This window comes from Vitis riparia, chromosome 8 (assembly GCF_004353265.1).
Source record: "Vitis riparia cultivar Riparia Gloire de Montpellier isolate 1030 chromosome 8, EGFV_Vit.rip_1.0, whole genome shotgun sequence".
NCBI classification, from domain to species: domain Eukaryota; kingdom Viridiplantae; phylum Streptophyta; class Magnoliopsida; order Vitales; family Vitaceae; genus Vitis; species Vitis riparia.
Window position 1 is genome coordinate 21,603,823 of NC_048438.1, and position 7,891 is coordinate 21,611,713.

At 33.3% G+C, this 7,891-nt stretch overlaps 1 long non-coding RNA gene across 1 annotated transcript; it reads left to right on the forward strand.

The window, feature by feature from the left end:
- The first annotated feature begins 569 nt into the window (after positions 1–569).
- LOC117919956 lies at positions 570–6,085 on the forward strand. The gene is made up of 2 exons (XR_004652161.1): positions 570–985; positions 5,719–6,085. It is a non-coding gene; the product is annotated as an uncharacterized LOC117919956 (long non-coding RNA).
- The last annotated feature ends 1,806 nt before the right edge of the window (positions 6,086–7,891 follow it).

Sequence of the window (7,891 nt, forward strand, 5' to 3'; positions counted from 1 at the left end):
AAAAAAACTAAAAATGATTTTTAAAATTATAGTCAAACGCATTATAAATGTGTGTTTGATAGTAATTTTAGGAAGTATTTCTATATGTAAAACTTTAAAATTTTTATTTTACATTAGAAAATTTAGAAACAATTCTTAGATTTAATACCAAACGCTACCTAAGAGTGCATTTGAGAGTAGTTCTAAAAAACGTTTCTAATATTTCTAAAATTTGAATAATAAAATTTTTTAAGTATTAAAAATATTAAAAACACTTTTTAGAATTACTAACACTTGAATGATAATAACACACGCTAGCTCGTTTGATAGTAATAAGAGGAAACACTTTTAATATTTTTAATATTTAAAAATCTATATCATTCAAGTATTAGAAAAACTAGAAACGCTTTATTGAATTACCCCTAAATGCATTTTAAGAGTATATTTGAGATTGATTATAAAAAATATTTTTAATATTTAAATGATAAAAATTTTCAAGTATTATAAATATTAAAAACACTTCCTAGTTTCTAAATCTCAAACGCTTTCTCCGTTTTTGTTAAAAGTCCTTAGCCGGTGAAAATACTTAATACAGCAGGAAATGGATTTGCCGGACGACGTTTTAGCGTGTTATCGCTTTACCCGTATTTTAAACTTTTGAAGTTGAAAGAACCGCCTTTCCTTCTATGCATATATTTGAATCAAGAAAGGCAGACACAGTCGCTTTCCCCTCGAGAAAACTCACTCCACCGCCCTTTCTATATCGTTTCTCTTTCAATCCTTCGCGATACATGATATTTTGCAATCAAACGGTTATATACTCTGGTGCGATTGTCTATCCATGTTTGGCTAATGCGAGGGTTTTCTGCATTTTGCTGTCGAGTTTTGTCTTCATTGAACCTTTTCAGGTCCCATTTGGTGCCAGTTGTTTCTGAATCGAGATTATGGTTTTTGGCTCACGTTTAGGGTTTAAAATGGTTTATTAATTAAACAGTTATCTTCTCTGGTACGATTCTTTATGATTCTTATGCCAATGGTTTAGGGTTTCAAGAATTTCACCGTGAAATTTTGTCTCTATTGAACCTTTTTCTGGTTCCATTTGGTTTTGGTTGTTGCTAACTCAGGATTATAAATTTTGGCCCTGTTTAGGGTTTAAAATTGCTTATTAATCAATCAAGTGTTTACCTTCTCTGGTATGGTTCTTTATGGTTCTCATTTTTTGGCTAATGCTAGGGTTTTCAAAATTTTCCAATGAATGTTGTCTAGATTGAACTTTTTCCTATTTGTTCTCATTTGTTTCTGATTCAGGATTATGATTTTTGGCATGGTTTATTTATTAATCAAGTGGTTATCTTATATGGTATGATTCTTTATGATTATCCTGTTTGCTAATGCTAGGGTTTTGAAATTGTCTAGGTTTTCAGAATTTTTTCATGGAATGTTGTCTCGATTGAACTTTTTCTGCTGCCATTTGGCCTTAACTGTTTCTGGTTTGGATTATGATTTTTGGTGCAGTTTAGGGTTTCCTGTTTGGCTAATGTTTGGGTGTTGAAAATGTCTGTTGTAGAATGTTATATTGATTGAAGTTTTTCTGGTGCCATTTGGTCTCAAATGTTTCTGGTTGCATAGTTTTAAAATGGTTTATTAATAGTGTTTATATTCATTGTGATGATTCTTTATGATCCTCATTTTTGGCTGATGCTAGGGTTTTGCAAATGACTAGGGTCTTGCAAATCCTCATCCTCTTGTTAAAATTGTATGTTTTCATGTCATTAACCACCAGTGGGTTTTTTTTCCTCTCTTCTTATTTCTATGCAAAATTTTCCAACTAGTTATGAGCGTGTATCTTCAATTGGTTATACCATCCACCTGACGCATTTTAAAGCTTTTGTAAGACTATCTCTTGCTAGGGAATTCTTCTTTATCAAAGCCATCAAAGAGATTTTACTGCATCAATCAAACATTGGCCCAGTATGTACCGAAAAAGTAAGATAGCAACAAAATTGAATTGTCGCTTCTATATAATTTATGTCAGGGTTCTGCACAAAAATTGAGGTCTCTACTTGCTCTCTCAGAAAAGCAGTCCTGATATAATTCCATGGTTGTTTCATTTCCTTATTACAAAATCCAAGATATTTCTCTACCAGTTTCCAAATGAAAGTTTTTTTCTACTTATTTCTACATCCAAAAGGGGGTAATATAGTTTATTCTTTTACAAATCTTGAAGAGTCTATGTTTCTTCTGCATCTATCATTCATCTTTTTTTTTTTGGGTGTTATATTGGTTGAGGACTAGTTGGAACTTTGGTTATCAGTTGCAGTCCAGCTGGAAAATGTTAAAAAAGTTGGTGAAGTTTATTTTCCTGAGCTTGTATTGAATTAGCAGGAAATGACTTGTTTGTTAAATATAAATTGTTTAACCTTTAGTATTCAATGATTACTTATTCATGATAGTGAATAATTCATGTGTACTGCAAAGTATCTTTCTTAAAATTGATTACATGTTCTTTTATGCTTCATTCCTGTATACATATGTACCTATTTTTTCTTTGTTTTGCAAAGATGTAAACAATCATGCAGTCAGCTTTTTTATGCTTGGTTGGGGACATTAAGGCTACGAATGGGAACATAGGTTGCTAGAGTGTAAGGGGAAGTTCATATAGTTTTGACTGCTAGGGATTAAGAGAGTAGGAAAAGATAAATAAGCAAAATCATAATAAAACCAACACTGAAAAAGAAGAGAGTTATCACCTAAATTGGAGACATATATCCTGTATTCAAATATTCATATAAAAGAAGAGAGTGAAGCGAAGAGAAAGGGGGCATCTCTCTTTTAACTAAGGATTTTGGGTCTAGGGGCATATCAGGATATTGGGATGGGGTTTGACTTAAAGTTGAGTCAAATATTAGTTTAATCAATCCAGAACAATTCCAAATGGTAAGATTAGTACTTCCAACAGTCTCGTTGTTACTGGTAACAGAATGTTGGTGCTGGTTACATAATGGCATATTCCTGCGATTGTACCTTTGTAACACAATTATTTTTTATTAGAGAATGAAGTACAAAGCATTTGTCTGAGGGATTATTCAGGAGGGACTGGTAGGTTTTAACTTCATTCTTTATGACATTGCTGGATAAAAATGAAAAAACCTTCTAAATTTAAACATGTTTAGACAAAGATTAAGACTGAAATCTCTTCATAAAGGGGACAGAAATCTTACACATAACTAGATATTTATGGTAGACTAAGCTAAAGTAGCTAAATCAGAAAGTATCTAGTTCTTCTTGAACTTCTTTTGAAAGTAGTTTAGCTAGAAACTTCACTGCCTGGATGAGTGATATTAAGACTGATACAACTTGACTGGTTTGGGCCTGTTACTATGCCTCTGAGTCAGTCGTTGGCTGTTTTTGGATTATGAGACTGAATTGGGCCAGTGGGCTTCACAGTCTAATTCATTTTAAGTTTAGAGGATGACATAATATGCACTGGTATATCTAGTTGCCTCTTGAGGTTGAGTCAGCTTGAAGCTTAGAGACTGGTTGAAAGCTTTAGCTAATATGAGGTAAAATAGATTACTAAACCAGAATCAGTTGTTAAGATATTAAAGCTTGATTAAATGACAAAAGGAATTTGATTGCATTTCTAAAACTACCTTAGGAACTATCAAATGAACTTTTGAGACTCTGGAAAAAGTTTAGGTGAGAACTGTAAGTTATATTTTTGATAAGTTGATAACATGTGGTTTTAATTTTGCTTTTAGGTGTGAAATATTCACCACTGGATCTGTTATGAAAAGAAAATTTTTAGGATTAGTTTCTCTCATTTCTAGTCTTGGTTATTTATTCTGAAAGACACGTTCAAATTTTCCTAATGAAATTTTAGATCCTGAATATGTTGTTTCTCATTGTTTCTGGCCATGTAATTGTTGTCCTTTCTTCTATGATTTTGGCCTTTCTCCTACCATTGCACATGGCTAAAATGTAAGGTATGTATAAAATGAATTTTGATGCGTGTTCAAAGTTTAGGATTGGCCATGCACAATCTACACTTTACAAAATTGAGGATTGACCACATATCCACTCTCTCTCTCACACACACACATGTTTGGCTAACGTGTTCTCCCACATTCCATGTGCTGCACAAGCTTGTGAGTTGTGAATGCAACTGAAGTCAAGGAGAGGATGACATTGACAATAGAAAGTATATATAGGGGTAACATGTTCCAATGTGGGACTGATTGTGCATATAGGGCAAGCTACACCATTTTCTAAACTCTGCATTTATGAATAGAGAGTGTCATAGATCTCATGCAACTTCAGAACTAACCTTCTGAAATTTAGTTCTGTTAGATTGTGTGAAATAAAGAGTCTTTGGAGAATGTCAGTTAGATAGGTGGGGTTTAAAATCCCAAACATGTCATGTAAGAAACATAAATCTGTGAAAGATATTCATTAGAACTAAAGCTGCCCCCTTTAGTCATATTTGCTTTCATTTAGAAAAAAAGTCGAGGTTTTGATTGGATTTCTCAAAGTTAAATGAGAGAAAGGGTATTGGAAAGAGGGAGATAAAGACACCCTCACTTAAAGCAAAAGAATGGAAAAGTGTTCATCCACTGAAGGAGAGAAATAAAAGCGGGTGCCCCATGATTTATTAACAGGGCACACTCAGAACTAAAAGGACAATTCTGCCCTTGTTATACAATTACCTTGTTGTATGATCTAGAGGACTATTTTGGTTTTCCAATCTTTTTGGGGGGCACCCTGTTTCATATGCCCTAATTTCTGACCATAAAGAAACCAAATTTATGATTTCCACACTTTATTGGGAAGAGGAACTGCCCCTTAGATACGCTCGACTTAAATCAAAGATTGATTGAATGACTGCACCCATTAAAAGCCATCTGAAACTACCCCAACAGACCACTGACAGAGAGGAATGACATGAAGTAGACTGGCAACGATCCTTAATTGACAAGCATGGGCAGAGTTGTGACAGAAAGAGTTAAAAAAGTGAGGATGAAAAATCTTTTCTTCTAACAGTATTTTCATTTTTTTTTTCTCCTCTTAGTGAATGGGAAACTGCGGGAAGCAGTAAAATAATTAGTAAAACAATGTTTTTCCCCATGTAGTATGTTATTGACCATTTCATTTGTATTGTTATGTTAATTTCTTACACATTACGCATGTATATACACGTTACTTTTTGTTTTGGTGGTGAGAAACTGTAGATGTGGTCAGCCTTTTCGTCACAAGAAATATAACCTGCTTCGGTGGGTTTTCAATTCCCATGTAGGCTATGAAACCCATGCTTAAGTTGAAACTTTTAACATTGAAATTTCATATTCTTCTAGGAAGGGAGACATGTGAATTTGATGTATAAAAAATAATTCGTCTAACTGCCAGTGGTCTGTGATGTTGCATCTGCCCATGTGTTTTTTGGTCGCTTCCCATCTGCTTCCAAATCCATTTCCTCAAGGAAAAAAAAGAAGAAGAAAGATTTGCCCCCTGCATTATCTCATCTTCCAAAAGTGGAAGTGATCGAGAAGGGCATCCTTAATTTCCCCACCGAATAAGGAAAAAGAGATTATTATTTTGAGTTTGGATCTCTTGTTAGCACATGCATGGCTGTCAATGATCTCTATGATTGTAATGGATGCTGAAAATGAGATTGGGGGATTCAATATTTCTGCTACCTGTTTTTGCTTAGATTCTTATGTATTATTTTGTCTATTCTTCCAGGTTTTGGTACAAGATATTACAGCTTTAATTGGGTCCTGTTATTTGATGCAAATCTATACGCTTGAGAGAAAACATATGGTGTTTCATCCAGCAACCTTACAAGAGAAAGCCAATTGATTCTTGAGATTGTCAGAGTTCTTCCACCCGGTAATAACATGCTTGAAGAAAACCATTTGATAGAGTCTGATCATGTTGTGATGTGGTGTATGTGTATTGAAATCAACTCTCTCGGGTGGGTAATATTTTGGAGTAAAATCAATTTGGTGGAATCCTAAACCAAATAATCCCTTTCAATCCATGTAAATCATATGATAACACAACTCGGGATTAGTCTTTTATCAACTGATTTATCAAAAATTTTGCGTAACATTGTTTCATAAATAACAGATATGGTGGTTTCCTTTTGTCGGTGTTTTTCCCCTTTAAACCTGAGGGGTAGAATAGTTATAGAATTAGATATGTAGGATTTGATTAGTCTGTTAGTTACACTAGTTTCCTTTTTTTTTTTTCTGTTGGGGGTGGGTGGGTGGGTTGGGGTTGTTATGTTTAGTGAAAAGATGGAATGGATTAACTTTTGTTATTCTGTACTAGATGTCCAAAAGGTGGACCAAAATGGACATCTCTAGTAGGCATAATAGGTCAGCAACATGAAGACTGGGGAGCAACAAAGTGAATGGCTGACCTTTTTTTTTTTTTTTTCCTTGGGAGGGTCAAAATATCTGTTCATTATGGGATCGGAGTAGGGTGGTGTTTAGGTATATGGTTGGAGATTTAAGTTGAGATAGTGAATAGAGGCAAAGGAAGGTCAAGCCCACTTTCTTCCTTGTCCACAGATGAATCTACCTACACTAAACCAAAGCCTAGTCGGGTCTATGACTCTTATGATCCTATGTATCAGTAGAGAGCGTATATATAGGCAAGTGGATATGCCCACTTGTTTTTCCATCTGTAAGTGTGTGTATCATTTAGACATGAGCAGGTGATGTAGGGTCTCCCTTGTGACAGTTTGGGCCTATACCCTTTATTCTATTTGTCTGCTCATTCCATGGGGGGTCCTTATCCCTCATTTCAAGTGGACGATTATGCATACAAAAATAAATACAAATTCAAAATATTCATGCATTTTGGTACCCCACAAAGCTTTCATAATGAAGGAAACCATCCCCAGATGTTCTCTCCTTCATTGAGACAATACCTTGAGATGTTGTTTCCTGTTGGAAATAGAAATGTGTTTGGTAACGCTCGTTTTATGAATTAATATGATAATAGGAATATATTAAGTGTATTTAATAAATACTACTTAAAAATGAATTAAAACACCATAATAAATAATAAAAATGAGAAACCTATATATATAAATATATCATTAATTACTCTATTTTTATTATTAGAAATGATATACAAACTAAAATCCACTCTTCTCAATGTTTTGGTATTACTTTTTTAAATGGTATCGTGATTTACTTTTATTCTCATTCTTATTTTCATATCATGGATTAGAAAAAAAATTAAAGGAAAAATTTTAAATAGATTTAAAACTAATAAATTATTTTTATTAATTTCAAACTCATTTATCTTATTTTATCCATTTAATGTAAAAAAAAAAAAAGAAATTAAAATGTATAAGTTTTTAGTTAATTTAAATTATGTATATATATATTTTTATTCCTAGTTTTATAATAAAATAAAACATGGAAAAATTCATTTTTTTATCAATTTTTTTTTCTTTTCTTTCGTAGTTCCCCGAACCAAACAAATGATTAAAGTAACAATTCAAAGAAATAATTTTTTAAATTCAAAATAATTTTGGGCTGTTCTTGATCAAAGTTCTCAACTCCCCACTAACTCCAAGCTCTCTGCACCGGCATCAGGTATTTATTTCTGTTGCCTTCAAAATTGTTTTCTTATTTTTAAATTTGGGTAAAGATCTTCCTTCCTTTGGGGCTTTATCTTTTTCCTACTTTAGATTATATACGTATTGGTAACACAAATGGTGGGGGGATAGGATCCTTCTAGGAAGCTGGTGAAAGTGCTCTTTTTGAAAGAAAAAGTGGAGTCTTTTATTTTACCTTGATTTGTTTTTGACAAAGATATGATGATGATCTTTCAGGCCCATCATCGTCAAAAAAGAAGGGGCCCACAGCCCATATTTTATAGCAGATGGCCAACCAGA